Source organism: Pogoniulus pusillus, chromosome 2, assembly GCF_015220805.1.
Source record: "Pogoniulus pusillus isolate bPogPus1 chromosome 2, bPogPus1.pri, whole genome shotgun sequence".
NCBI classification, from domain to species: Eukaryota; Metazoa; Chordata; class Aves; order Piciformes; family Lybiidae; genus Pogoniulus; species Pogoniulus pusillus.
In genome coordinates, this window is record NC_087265.1 from 41,007,484 (window position 1) to 41,022,172 (window position 14,689).

Consider the following 14,689-nt stretch of genomic DNA (forward strand, 5'->3'; position numbering starts at 1 on the left):
ACTCTGGCTAAGTTTTGGCCTTGCTAAAATACATAAAGAACTTATATGGGCAGTGAAGACAACCTCTCCAATTTGGATAAGCTTTGAAGTAAATGCTTATGCTTCATACTTCTAAATTTAAAGAAATCTGTGTGGCAGGCTCTTTTCCTTCAGTCAGTCTTGTTAGTTTGCTGCATAGCACCACACACTTCAGTATTTGCCAATTATGACAGATGGATAATAAGAAAAGAAGTGCAGGTTTTATTTGGAAGTCTTGTTTGTGCTTTCTGTATTGCATGCAACTAACCTGGTATTACTACAACTCCTGCAATATGATGGAATGTTTCTTTTTTTGGTGTATTACAGTAGAACCTAATTCCTTGAACTAGGGCAGCTCAAATTAAGGGGGGAGAGGGGAGAGAGAGACCAGGAGTGCTTTGATTTTCACAATGCATCTTTTAAGATATACTGGAAAAATGTAATGTTTCCAAGAAGTGATCAGAGGGCTGGAGCACCTCTCCTCTGAGGACAGACTGAAAGAGTTGGGGCTCTTCAGTCTGGAGAAGAGTAGGCTCCCAGGTGATCTTCTTGTGGCCTTCCAGGATCTGAAGGGGGCTTACAAAAAAGCTGGGGAGGGACTTTTTAGGCTATCAGGGAGCCACAGGACTAGGGGGAATGGAGCAAAGCTGGAGGTGAGGAGGAAGTTATTCAGGCTCTCAACACTCTCATGGTGGAATGGGTTGCCCAGGGAGGTGTTTGAGGCCCCATGTCTGGAGGTGTTTAAGGCCAGGCTGGATGAGGCTGTGGGCAGACTTCTCTAGGGTAGGGTGTCTGGCAGGGGGGTTGGAACTAGATGATCCTTGTGGTCCCTTCCAATCCTGACTGATTCTGTGATTCTAAATTTTTCAGATAGATTTGTTTAATTCTGACTAAGAGTGTTCAAAAACTGAGCTGCTAAGGACATCTAGATTTCTCTCAGTCTAAAGAGTCAAAGAAGAAACAGTAAATGTTATTGAGTGAAAAAAAAAAGGTGGCAAAAATTGCACTTTGTTTTACCCACCTAATTCACACTTCAGTTTCAAGGAGTCATACTTGTGCATACTGGAACTGTATTTTCTTCCAGGCTTCAGATTAAGAAAATGAATCATAGAATCATAGAATCGACCAGGTTGGAACAGATCTCCAAGATCATCCAGGCCAACCTATCACCCAGCCCTATCCAGTCAACTAGACCATGGCACTAAGTGCCTCATCCAGGCTTTTCTTCAACACCTCCAGGGACAGTGCCTCCACCACCTCCCTGGGCAGCCCATTCCAATGCCAATCACTCTCTCTGTCAAGAACTTCCTCCTAACATCCAGCCTATACTTACCCTGGCACAACTTGAGACTGTGTCCCTTTGTTCTCTTGTTGGTTGTCTGGGAGAAGAGACCAACCTTGGTGGATGCCCGCTCAATGTGGGCATTGTAGCTGATGTAAAACATACAATGTGGAAGTGGCTCATTGGTATACAGAACTATAGTTATTTAGAGTCTTTATGTCCAGTGCCAAAACTTAAACCCAGCAATGTTGCTACTTTCTCCTTGAAAGAGCATCCCACATGACTTAATTATTTCATTGTATTTCAGTAGTCTCATTGAACAGAGGAAAAGAGTGAATGGATATTTTCCAGTCTCAAGTCAAGCAGGACACAGAAATTTTTTTTTTAGTCTTTTAACACTTTTTTTCAAAAGAACACTCACAAAAATATTCAGGAGTCTATGAAGCCACATGTTCTTGGTTAGCCTTTTGGCTGTTTTGCAGATATAGGATAAGGGGCTGAAAAAATGAAGTGGCAGACAAGCAAAGCTTTAAAATATCCTGGTGTGAGCTGGCAGAAGATCTTGCATAAACCTTGCAGATGAGAAACACAGATGTCACTTAGCAGTGTGAGCAGCTAATAATGGTGGTGAGAGGAGGAAACAAAGTGCAACGTTAAAAGCAGTGGTGGATTGAGATGGTCTCTGTAGACACAAACAAGCAGAGGTAGTTCCTGCAATAGAATCATAGAATCAACCAGGGGAAGAGGTTACCTTTTGGTGGTACCGACTGGTTTGAAGGGGTGAGAATAATTCTTGCCTTAAAGGCAAAACCAGGTCTTGAGTGAAGAGTTGATGATATCCTTGCCTGTCTTCAGCTCAGTGAAAGAAAGATGATTCTTTTTGACTTTGGGCTGTGTTGGTGCAGGTCTGTGTGCCAGTTTGAAGCTAGCTAGAATGTTTTGGTGAGAAGGGCTAGATCACAGGCTGTGAAATCAAAACAAGAGTAATGTCTACTTCCCTCATAGGCTTGCTGAGATGTATAAAAATGTAAGTCAAAACATAGATAAGACACTCGGCTCCACTCTTGCTGGGGCTGCTGGCTGAGCTACATCTCTCTAACCTCACCCTCCATTTTGGGCTAATCCACTTTGCTTCCTAACCCCCTGGACAAACCTCTATTCTTCCTTGGGTCTGGGGTAAGGTTGAGAGGGGTAGGGGGAAGGTGAAGGGGTGGTTGAGAGCCTCTCCTGGGGACTCAGGTTTCTGGGAGGGCTGTTGTGTTTCTGTATTACCTTTTTACCTTGTATATTTCTGTCTATAACTGCATATACTGTAAATATCTCCTTGTATATTGTGCTAGCTGTAAATATAAGCTTCATTCATATTTCCAGAGCTGGCTGAGTCTAGTTTGGGTGATTTTCTAAAGTGTGTGTGGGGGGGTGGGAAACAACCAAACCATCACAGTCTGCAGCTTTTTTTGGTAAGCAGGTACCATTGCTGCAATCTTTCCTGCAGTATGCAAATTAATTTGAAAACCCTGTACCCATTATGAGATTTGTTGCAAGTTGCCACTGCCACTTGGCTAATTACCAAGCCCTGAAAAGACAATAAGTGTGAAAGTCTCTGCAGATGCTGTCTGGGGCATTCCTAGGCAGGAGAGAGAGCTTGGCGCCATTTTTATAGTTATGCCTGTTAAGATTTAATAGATGGAAAGTTTCATTAGTGAACTGTGTTGCAATTAACTTGAAGGAGGTTCCAGCCTACTATATACAGTCCTTCCTCAGAGAAAGTTGTTTATACTTCCTTTTGGTAATAATTTATTGGCTTTTCAGCACTTGAATGTTAATGAATAGCAAGGGCCAGGATTTAAGGAAAAAAACCCAGCAATAACACAGAACATGATTTTCTCATTACTCCAGCAGAGAACTGGGGCAGTGGCATAACTTTCTATTCCTCAGCAAACACACCAGTTGCTGGAAGTCAAGACTAAGTTGACCCAAGGGCAAAGGATAGCACAGCAATGCAAATTGAAGGGAATGGTTTTCTCCTTGGGAACATCTGTAATGAGGATTAATAGGGTAGCAACTTGGTTTCTGCTTGCCCTTTTGCTGGTCCACCTTGAGGCCAGATCCTGCATGCTTCACACAATATTTTCATTGTGAAATAGATTAGGATTTAGGCCTTCTTGGTTCTTGTGGGTGACCTGCCATGACAGAAAAGGCAGAGGATTCCCACCGTCTTTAGACCTGCTGCAGACTGATGGTAGTGCATTTATTGGGGAATTGCTCTGCCCTGCTTCTTTTGAAAGAGAAATACATGGTCACATGAAGCTGATTCATGTTCATAGTAGCTGAAGATCAAGTTTCCCTGAACTTTCTGTGTCTACTTGAAAGTTAACTTTATCAAAGCACACAGCAGTTGAAAGCTTCTGTGATAAGCTCAGCTCCTTCCAGCTCTGCTGCAGCAGACAGTCCTTGCTGCCTGCGTAAGCCAGGAGCTAGTGTTGGTGACATGTTTGAAAGGTGCCTTTTTTGTTTGAGAGGGTCACAGCATGCTTTTGCTGACACTTGTGACCACGAAGCAAAGGCAAACTGCTCTGAAAATTTGTTATCCTTGGTTCAGAATCAATGTTCTCACAAATTTGTTAATAGAGTTTGGCTACCCTCCCAAATCAATGGACCCACTTTAACATCCCTAGAAGTCAGGTTTGTGCTGGTGTTGTTGAAGGCAATGATTTCTGTGCAGCGTAGATATTGGTGCAATGCCAGCAAAATAGAAAAATGGAGATTGTGTCCTCAACCATGAGGTTTTAGAATCATAGAATCAATTAGGTTGGAAGAGACCTCCAAGATCATCCAGTCCAACCTAGCACCTAGCCCTAGCCAGTCAACTAGACCATGGCACTAAGTGCCTCAGCCAGGCTTTTCTTGAACACCTCCAGGTTGTGGTGACAGGAATGAATTCCTGGTGATGGCAGTTCAGAGCACTGTAACTGGTTGTTCTTGCCTTCACTGTACAGAGATTTCTTCTCTGAGCAAGACAACGCAGAGCTGAGTAACCTGTGTTAATAGGAGCTGGAATGCTTTTGTATTTCTTAGCTAATTGGGAAATCTGTACACGATGACTGGTGTCTGATGTATGATTTGTTCTCAGCCTGGCATCATAATTTCAAAATGAAGGAACAGAAAAAAAAGGTTAATTTAATGATGCCTTCCTATCTGTGGACTACTAAATATCTGTCTCTGGAGAGGCATCATAAGATCTAAGTATTTTCACCTCAACAATGGTATTATAAGTATTTAGTGATTTATTGCTAGGATGTAAAGTTACTAACCAAGAATGGAAAATTAACTAGAAAAAAAATAAGAAAGTGAGAACCATTCAAACAAATTTCATGTTGTTATTTAACTGACACTTCAGTTATTGTTTAATATAGCAATTTTTTTCCCCCCCTCTTGTAACATATTATTGTGAGGGAGTAAAAGCAGGTTCATCAAAGCTTACATACTCTGTAGGACAGTGACCTGTTTGAACTCTACTGTGAGAAAGGTTTGCCGAGTGTGCTGTGTCCAGTTCTGGGCTCCTCAATTCAAGAGAGATGTTGAGGTGCTGGAATGTGTCCAGAGAAGGGTGACAAAGCTGGTGAGAGGCCTGGAGCACAGCCCTGTGAGGAGAGGCTGAGGGAGCTGGGGGTGTTTAGCCTGGAGAAGAGGAGGTGCAGGGTAGACCTCATTGCTATCTACAACCACTTCAAGGGAGGCTGTAGGCAGGTGTAGGTTGGTGACTTCTCCCAGGCAACCAGCAACAGAACAAGGGGACACAGTCTCAAGTTGTGCTGGGGGAGGTCTAGGCTGGATGTTAGGAGAAAGCTCTTCCCAGAGAGAGTGATTTGCCCCTGGAATGGGTAATGTATAAGAACAAGAACACAGACATAGATAACGCAGTCGCTGTCTGGGCTGTGGGTTGAACTTTTTTCTTTCTCACCTAACCTGTTGTCTGTGTGACTAATCCACCTGCCTCCTAACCCCCCTGGCCGACCCTCCATTCTTCCTTGGGCATAAGGCAAAGTCTTGGGTAAGGTAGGGGGGTGGGAGGAAGGTGGAAGGGTGGTTGAGAGCCCTCCTGGGGACTCAGGTTTCTGGGAGGGAAGTTGTGTTTCTGTATTACCTTTTACCTTGTATATTTCTATATATAACTGTATATATTGTAAATATCTGCTGGTGTATATTGTAACTATCTGCTGGTATATATTGTAACTATCTGCTTGTATATTGTGCTAAGCTGCAAATATAAATCTTCATTCAATTTCCACAGCTGCTGAGTCTAGTCTGGGTGATTTCCAGAGTGTGTGTAGGGGTGGGTAACACCCAAACCACCAGACTAATTTTGGTTTTAGGTCCTTAGTGCTGTTGTGGCTGCAGTTCAATGGGACAGCAGTGCCTTAACCCACAGCACAGGGGATAAACTTCCATCCTTCTCTCTCTCCCACCTCTCCAGCAAATTTTTCATTGTATTTGGAAGTACTCTTTCTAGGATTACAGTGCTCAGAGGGTTTAAAAGGCATGTCATGCAACCTTTATTAGTTTGTCGCTACAGCAGAGATACCTCCAGCTCACTTTGATTTAGTGACATGATTTCTGGTTAAAAGCTCCAGGCAAGGCCACACACATGCAAACAGCGACCAGTGATTTGGATAATTAGTAGCAATGGCAGAACCCTGTCTCTTTACATGAAAGGTAGCAATGATATGCAATTAAAAATGAGTTGCAAAAGGTAAAATACTGTAGCTACGTGGAAAGCAATAGGCCAAGTTGAGTAAAGCAATCAAAGAAGTGAGGAAAAATGAAAGGGGAATGCCCTAGTTTTGAGTTGGTGGGTCTTTTTTTGTTGATTTCAATGAAATAGTTTCTAAAGGTGGAATGGGAAAGAATCTTTGACTTTTCTGGAAAGAGGAATAGTTCCACTGCAAGTAAAAGAGGTGTCCTGAAGCTTGTGGGATTGGTTTCTCAGAATATTCACAGTATCACAGTATCATCAGGGTTGGAAGAGACCTCACAGATCATCAAGTCCAACCCTTTACTACAGAGCTCAAGGCTAGACCATGGCACCAAGTGCCATGTCCAACCTTGCCTTGAACTGTTTAAGATATCTCCAGAAGTGATGGTTTGGGTGTTACCTGCCACCCCACATTTTGGAAAGTCACCCAGACTAGACTCAGCAGCTCTGGAAATTAGAATGAAGCTTTGTATTTACATCTTAGCACAATATACAAGCAGACATTTACAATATATACAGAAATATACAAGTTTAAAAAGTAATGCAGAAACACAACAGCCCTCCCAGAAACCTGAGTCCCCAGGAGGGCTCACAACCACCTTTCCACCTTCTTCTGGCCCTTCTACCTTACCCAAGACTTTGCTCTATGCTCAAGGTAGCTTGGAGGAATGGCCAGAGGGGTTAGGAAGCAGATGGATTAGTCACACAGACTAATTAGGGGGTTAGAGTGAGAGGTTCAGCTCTATAGAGAGACTCTGTTGCCTATATTTGTGTTCTTATACTTTTCAGCAAGCCTATGAGTGAAGTAGATGTCACCTTGTTTCCTTTCCGCAGCCTGTAATCTAATTCTTCTCACCAAAAACATTCTAGCTAGGCTCAAACTAGCACACCAGAGAAGTGTCAGTAATGCTTCTCTTAAAATCTTTTGGACCTTGCTGACTTGTGAAGTGCTTAGCCTGGCCACCTATATTGAAGGTGTTCAAGAAATGTGTGGGTATGGCACTTGAGGCCAGGGTGCTAGGTTGGACTGGATGATCTTGGAGGTCTCTTCCAACTTGGTTGGTTCTATGAATCTCTGGAAGACCTTCCAGTAGGTCCTTCTCTATTTCACAAAATGTGTTTCAGTGTTTGTGTTTGAGAACATTCCATGACTTCCACACTTGGCTATCACTGCTATGAAACCAGTAAATTAAGGTACTTGGCTTGTGAGCCTGGAGTAATCTGTTGAATTGGCAATTTGTCTTTTAAAAGTAAATTAGCCCCTGAAACTTTTTTCCCCCTTTCCCCTAGCAAATAATACCTTAGGTGAGATGATGTGACTCTAAGCCTGTAGCCAGAAAGCCCTGTGGTATTTTTCTGTGCTTTTGTGGGTGCATCTAGATACTTTTCTCTCAGAGCGAGCACAGCTGTTATCTGTGCCAAGGAATAAGCAACGCTCTGAGATTGCAGTGATTAGCTGCATCTTCAGCTGAAAGGATATTCTAGCTGAGCAATGGACTCAGCTACACTTGTTTTGATTTAAACAAGCAAATCTAAAAGCCTTCCCTGCACCTCTGTTTGTTTAACTTGGCTTTGTCTCTTTGATCTCATGTTAGCATACCTTCATGGCAGGTAATGATTGATAATGGTGTATTGTAAAGTTCAGGTAATAAATAGTGGTTTATTCATAATAATGCTGAATAATGTACTTTTTACGACCCAGTTTGATGGAAAATTTCCTTGTCAGCTCTGCCTAATTGTCCAAACAAAGCCACCCATTACTTAAAGAAGTACATATCTGAACTAGACACATTAATTAGGGTCATGACTGAGCTGCACAAAGGAATATAGTAACACTTCAGCTATCATTTGCTATGATCTTTGGACAGCAATCTGAACGTTAAAGTGTAGTTTTATGAGAAGCTCTTGTTTACACTGTCCTGTTGTATCTCACAGACCTATGTTGAATCCCATCCGTAGTGGCTGGGTGATGGGAAAAGTGACTTCTCCCCAAAGGTCATATGCAATATTGGTTCAAACACCAGAAAACACAAAATAGAGTAAGTCTGGATGGAAAAAAAAAAAGGAGGAAAAGAGCTTTCTGGGGTTTTATCCACTCAGAGGGTGAAGTCAGTAAATATCACATTCTATTGAGTTGAGGGTTAAAAAGAGTCTTATCTTTTAGCAGTCAGCATCCTGGAATACTGTACATCTGAAAGCTGTGCCAAGCACTCCATGAGCGCTGGCACTCGAGTCTCATCTGCATTGAGGTTTCAGGGATTTTTACTGATAATGCAGGAAGGCTCCAGCAGTATCAGTGTAAACTTTAGAACTCCAAACTACAGAGAGGTTTGTGAAAGGTGAATCACTTAAAATTATAAAGAATAAAACCCCTAATTCTATGAAAACACAAACTCCTGAGGGCAAACTGTCCTGTAGGACCATGTAGTTTTCTTGCTGAGGGAGCTGGGGGTGTTTAGTCTGGAGAAGGGGAGGCTCAGGGGTGATCTTATTGCTGTCTACAACTACCTGAAGGGAGGTTGTAGCCAGGTGGGGGTTGGTCTCTTCTGCCAGGCAAGCAGCAACAGAACAAGGGGACACAGTTTCAAGTTGTGCTGGGGGAGGTCTAGGCTGGATGTTAGGAGGAAGTTGTTGGCAGAGAGAGTGATTGGCATTGGAATGGGCTGCCCAGGGAGGTGGTGGAGTTGCTGTCCCTGGAGGTGTTCAAGCAAAGCCTGGCTGAGGCACTTAGTGCCATGGTCTAGTTAGGCTGGGTGCTAGGTTGGACTGGATGATCTTGGAGGTCTCTTCTAAACTGGTTGATTCTCTGACTATAACAAAACGCTTCCTCAATACCAGCTTTGGGTCCCCTTAAGTAAAAAAAAGTTTGCATTTATAGATATCATAGAAGCAAGTCTATGATATTTATAGACTTATGATAAAAATTCTCTTGTATGAGCAGTATTCTCTTTCCCTACCCTTGTGCAGCAGAGCATTCTTTGGATCTCAGAAACATAGCAGCTTTGGTGCAAGGCTGAGTGTGTCAGCATGCTTGGGATGAAAAGAAAAAGAACCTACCTGTTCCTTTCCTATTGCTGTTGTTTCCATTCTGTATTAAGAGTGTATAACATGTTATGACAAAAGGGATTTGTCCTTTTTGTCTAGGAAGGGGAATGCTTTTTCTATTTGCATCTCGGAATTGCTTAGCTGCCCAAGCATGCTTTGTGTGTGCTGCTTGAAACGTGTCACCGGATCACGTGGCCAGGCTTCTCTGTCTGATGCTGGACTTTCTCCAACAAATATGGATTATGTTAAAGTAGGTTCTGAATTGACGAGGATATGTTAATAACTCCCAGATGGGCATCTTTGTGCAGGGAAATACAAGCAGTCTATGGCAGGAGCTAGTGTTTGGCAGGTCCATCATTCCGTCATTAAAGGCCACATTATTACTTACAACTCTGCTTGCATGACAATTGCTTGCATAAACTCAGTCTCCCAATAACAAATACACTCAATTTGGGCTTAGATATAGTTTCCCCTTCCCCTTTTTTTCAGGCCAGCTGGTGTTTCCTCCACTTTAAAATACAGCCTTTTTAAAAAGGGTTAAGAATGGGATGAAATAAGACCTTAAGTTCCACTAATGCATATCTAAAGTAATATTTTTAGGTGTGTGTGATCAAAATGCAAGTGTGGAATGCTTAAGCTTTCTCAGTGCAATCTGTGTTTTTCAATGGTGTATTTATCTGAATGTTGCTGGATATGCCCCCCCTCCCCCCCCTTTATTTTTTAAAGTAAAAAAGGTTAATTTCATGCTATAAAGGACTTGGTAGTCTTCCTATGAGCTGTTAACAATTTTACCTTCAACTTACTTGAATGGATGAAATAAGTTTTAATAACTAGGTAAATATATAAGCAGCATGTGTGAGTGTGAATTGTATGATAAATGTATTTGCTATGCTTCTTGATCCCTGTGCTTGCCCTTCATCTATGAACCCGTTTCACCATTCACCCATATCATAGAATCAACCAGGTTGGAAGAGACCTCCAAGATCATCCAGGCCAACCTAGCACTCAGCTCTACCCTGTCAACTAGACCATGGCACCATGTGCCTCATCCAGTCTTCTCTTGAACACCTCCAGGGACTGGACCTGGTGGTTTTTTTTTTACTTTATTGTGTAATTCAATTTTTTTTGATTGAAGTGACAGAGTTATGCAATGAGTACACAAGGCAAAAGTTAACATGCATCTATCACCACGATTGAAGTTTCACTCAGTAAGGAGAAGAGATAGGGAAACAAAAGGCAGTATTTGCAGAACACCAGGAGAAACTAGATGAATTTCTACTGGAAGTAATGAACATTGTTTAATCATAGAATCATTGAATCATAGAATCAACCAGGTTGGAAGAGACCTCCAGGATCACCCAGTCCAACCTAGCACCCAGCTCTACCCAGTCAACTAGACCATGGCACCAAGTGCCTCATCCAGTCTTCTCTTGAACACCTCCAGGGACTGTGACTCCACCACCTCCCTGGGCAGCCCATTCCAATGGCAGATCACTCTCTATGAAGAACTTCCCCCTAACATCCATCATCCATTTCACTTCATGATTCTAAAGCTCTGCCTGTCTATTAAGCACTTAAAAATAGTTCTCTTCTTCCTCCCTTCATCCAACCTCTTGAGTCCTCCTTCAGCCCTATCACTAAGAAGTATTCAGTCATGAACTTGGGAAAAAAAAAAGAGCAAAAGCAATGCCAGTTTTTGAGGTATTAAAAATAAATGAAATCATGAACAGAGTATATTTTCACTGCTAGCTAGAGGAGGAGCAAAGATTTTGGATTCTGGGAAAAGGAGATTCAGAAGTCTTGTTTTTATCTTTAGTACTAGAGCTGTGTCTTCCAGGAACTGAATCATGGAATAGAATCAGTCAGGATTGGAAGGGACCACAAGGATCATCTAGTTCCAACCCCTGTGCCATGGGCAGGGGCACCCTAGCCTAGAGCAGCCTGGCCACAGCCTCATCCAGCTTGGCCTTAAACACCTCCAGACATGGGGCCTCAAACACCTCCCTGGGCAACCCATTCCAGCATGAGAGTCTTGAGAGTCTGAACAACTTCCTCCTCATGTCCAGTCTGAATCTCCCCACCTCTAGCTTTGCTCCATTCCTCCTAGTCCTATCACTCCCTGGTAGCCTGAAAAGTCCCTCCCCAGTTTTTTTGTAGCCCCCCCTTCAGATACTGAAAGGCCACAAGAAGGTCACCTGGGAGCCTCCTCTTCTCCAGACTGAAGAGCCCCAACTCTTTCAGTCTGTCCTCATAGGAGAGGTGCTCCAGCCCTCTGACCATCCCAGTGGCCCTTATCTGGACATGCTCCAGCATCTCCACATCCTTCTTGTAATCTTACATGCATGATGTCTGGTAACAATCTGAGGAGTAGTTATCAGATGAGATACTATAAATAATCCAGGCAATAAAGATTAAAAGAAACCCCTGAACATAATAAAATAATAAAATTTTTTATCCCCCCCCCCTCCAAGCAATGTCTTCATCATGAGAATTTTTACCAGTTGTCTACATTATTCTGCCAGAAGGTAAATCATCTCTACACTCTAATTTGAAAACACATATGTGTATTTTCTCATGCATCTGTACTCAAAGGTAGATGTTTGACTGACGTATCAGTGATTACTTTATTGGTCTTAGGAAGGGCAAAGTATACATATAGAAATGACATTAAGTCAGCTGATGAGAATTTACATTTTGCAGCTCATTCTGGAGATACTGCTGTGCTGGAACACTATTTTCTGCTGATAACCAAAACCATCCATACCATCAAGTGTTTGCATCTGACTTCTGTGACAAATATGAGGAATCCACATATTTTTTTGTACTTTTCTAGTGTCTTTCTGTATGTTATGATATTATTGCTCTCCAACTAGCACTTAATTTTCTTGGCTCTTAAAATGAGTGTTGTAAGAGTAGTTGAATATAATATGTGGTATTTTAATATTGTGGCTCTTAATGCTACATAAACCCTTTGTTTCCTACAGGTTTATTGAGCTGGTGTATTAGATTTCCTGCTGCATGAGCAAGAAGATTATGGTGGCTTACATCTAAGTATACTTTTGGGAGGCATTTTGTATTTTCTCTATAAATAGTCTTTCTAAAACACAATTGTGAAACTATTAATGTTTATATCACATTATATGTCTCTCTAAGTTTACTGTGCTGAGTATACAGTGTGGTAGCAAGAGGAAATCTTTTTGTCTAAGAAACGTGTTCAGAATTGTTAGTGATTAAAGCCTACTCACAGGCAAGTTCTTTAATATTTATCTGTTCTGAACAGTATTTTTGGCTTATTACATTGAGTCATCCCTGTTTTCAGTGAGAGTAAAATTATTTCTCTTACAGAGGTAAACACTTAAACAGAGCTTGCAAACTCTTACAGACTTAAACACTTAAACAGAGCTTGCAAACTCTTACAGACTTAAACAGAGCTTGCAAACACGAAGCTTTCATCAGAAGTGTATTGTTTCTGGCTATTACTTTTGTGTTGGGAAAATGTGAAATAAGTCAATTGCAAGTTCTTCACAGATAGATCTTAGACTTGAGGACAAGAATATGAGCATAGAAAAACTTGTATTTTATGCTGGATAAATGCTTTTTCTTTCAGGGGAAAAAAAAGGCATTTATTATGGACTTTCAAGATGCAAACACTGAGAAGATCCTTCATCCTAAGGCATATGGAAAACACGTGTGGGGGTGGAATGTAAAGGTAGCTCATACCTGTATTGTATTACTGACTCGTGTTCTGCTTTGAGAACAATTTAATGAGCAATTTCTTCACGATTTATATGAAATTGCACATGCCTTGCTCTGTGAGGTCCCCTGGAGCCATTTATTCATCCGTATGTGAAGAGTCAGTTTCATTCTGTTTGAGAATGTAGGATGAGTGAAACAAATGGTTACTGTCGCCCCGTCCGCTGAAATGAAAGATCAGCGTCTCCAAGCAGCGACCATTAGGTGAGCCAGTTCCAGCTCAGAGTCCTCCTCAGCTTCAGATGCAGCATGAAGTATGGGTAATCTGCAATTTGCTGGGGGCATCGTTAGCTTGCTCTGCCTGCAGGGCAGGATTTGAGCCAGGCTGGGAGCAGCTGCCTGCCAGGCTGGCTGGGCACGCAGGGACTCGCAGCGCCACTGCCATTGCCCACTTCAGCCTGGTGCCCAAGCCCCCAGTGACACGAAGGAGCTATTAGGTCAGATGAGTTACATTAAGTGGCAAGTGATAAATTCAAGATGACAATTCAAAACAGCAGTGTTTCTTCTGGTAATTAATTCCAGTGGTGCCTGAGGCAGTGCTTAGCTGCTACAACCAGTGTGGCCAATGCTGAGCAGCTAATGAGAAAACATTAGAGCAAGGATTAGGGGCTGGTACATTCTGGCAGGATGAGGTCATTATGATTAGAAAATATTAATGCAGGCTTAATGTGACAAACCGACTATGGCAAAGAAACTGTATTTTATCCAGGAGTGGTTAAAAATTAAGGAGATAAAAATGTGTTTGTCCCCTCAAGCAGCCTTTATACTCTGCCTACAGGCCAGTAGCATGAAGCGTTGCTTTGGTGCTGTGATATGCAAACCACGTCAAGGCTAGTTGTCTGGCTGTAGCAGTTAGGAATTCTTTCTTGTCTATCATCTGCTTTAATTACTTTTGTCAGATAGCAATAAACAGTTGTTTTAGGGGAAGGAGCTCTATGGTTGTTACCTATAACCAGAAAGAACAACAAGAAGAGAACACTTTGATGCTCCAGCATCCTACTGCCTTCGGTCAGCAGTGAGGATGTGATTGTATGGGTGTCTAACAAAAGACAAACACATGGGGTTAGATGATGCAAGAACAGAGTTGTACAGTCACAGGCCTGCCCTGCTGTTGCAGGATGGGTTTGAGGGGTTAGTTGTGTAAGAAAAAAAATGTCCCAAATGGCAATGTGAAAGAAATGTTTCTGCAAGCTCTTCTCAGGCTGCTCTGTCCTAATTCAGAGCCACGGGATTCGTGTTATTGGTGAACTGCAGGTGTTGTGTACTATCCTAACAGAAACCTGTGGATTATAAACCACTTGCTAAGCACTCCTACCAATGGCAGTGAAAGTGGTTTGCTAATCACAGAGTGAAAATAACTTCCCAATTCCTATTAATTGCAAGGAGAGGGATGAGGTGGACTGCAAATTGTGGCCCTTGCATTTTGTTGCCTAAAGGCTTGCAGATGCTTACACATTTCTACTTTTTCTCTTGTTACTACACTTAATCTAACAATCACTTTTCAACTGAAAGCATTATAAATACTTCAGTATAAATGCTTACACAGAGCAGAAAAAAAGAGTGTTTTATCACATCACCAAAACTTCAACTAGCCCCAAATGTCAAATAATGTAATTAATTGGTGAACTTGTAGCCACATCCTTACATCCTATCAGAATATGTTTAGGTGTCAGGGATGTTCTTACCCTGTATCTTAATTCAATGCATACCTTGTATCTTTCAAAAAAATAACTAACTAAAGTTTTTTTTTTCTATTTCAGCAAGATGTCAGGATTCATTTTCTTTATTCTGATCTAGGGTAGGGTGTCCCTGCCCATGACAGGGGGGGTTGGAAC

General features: G+C 42.0%; 1 long non-coding RNA gene across 1 annotated transcript in view; it reads left to right on the forward strand.

Annotated features, from left to right (window-relative positions):
* The window catches only part of LOC135188126 (uncharacterized), a 76,869-nt gene extending 64,491 nt beyond the window's left edge, over positions 1-12,378 (forward strand). Inside the window, exon 2 of the long non-coding RNA XR_010307567.1 lies at positions 12,086-12,378. This is a non-coding gene — a long non-coding RNA (uncharacterized LOC135188126). The remainder of the gene's footprint in view (positions 1-12,085) is intronic.
* The last annotated feature ends 2,311 nt before the right edge of the window (positions 12,379-14,689 follow it).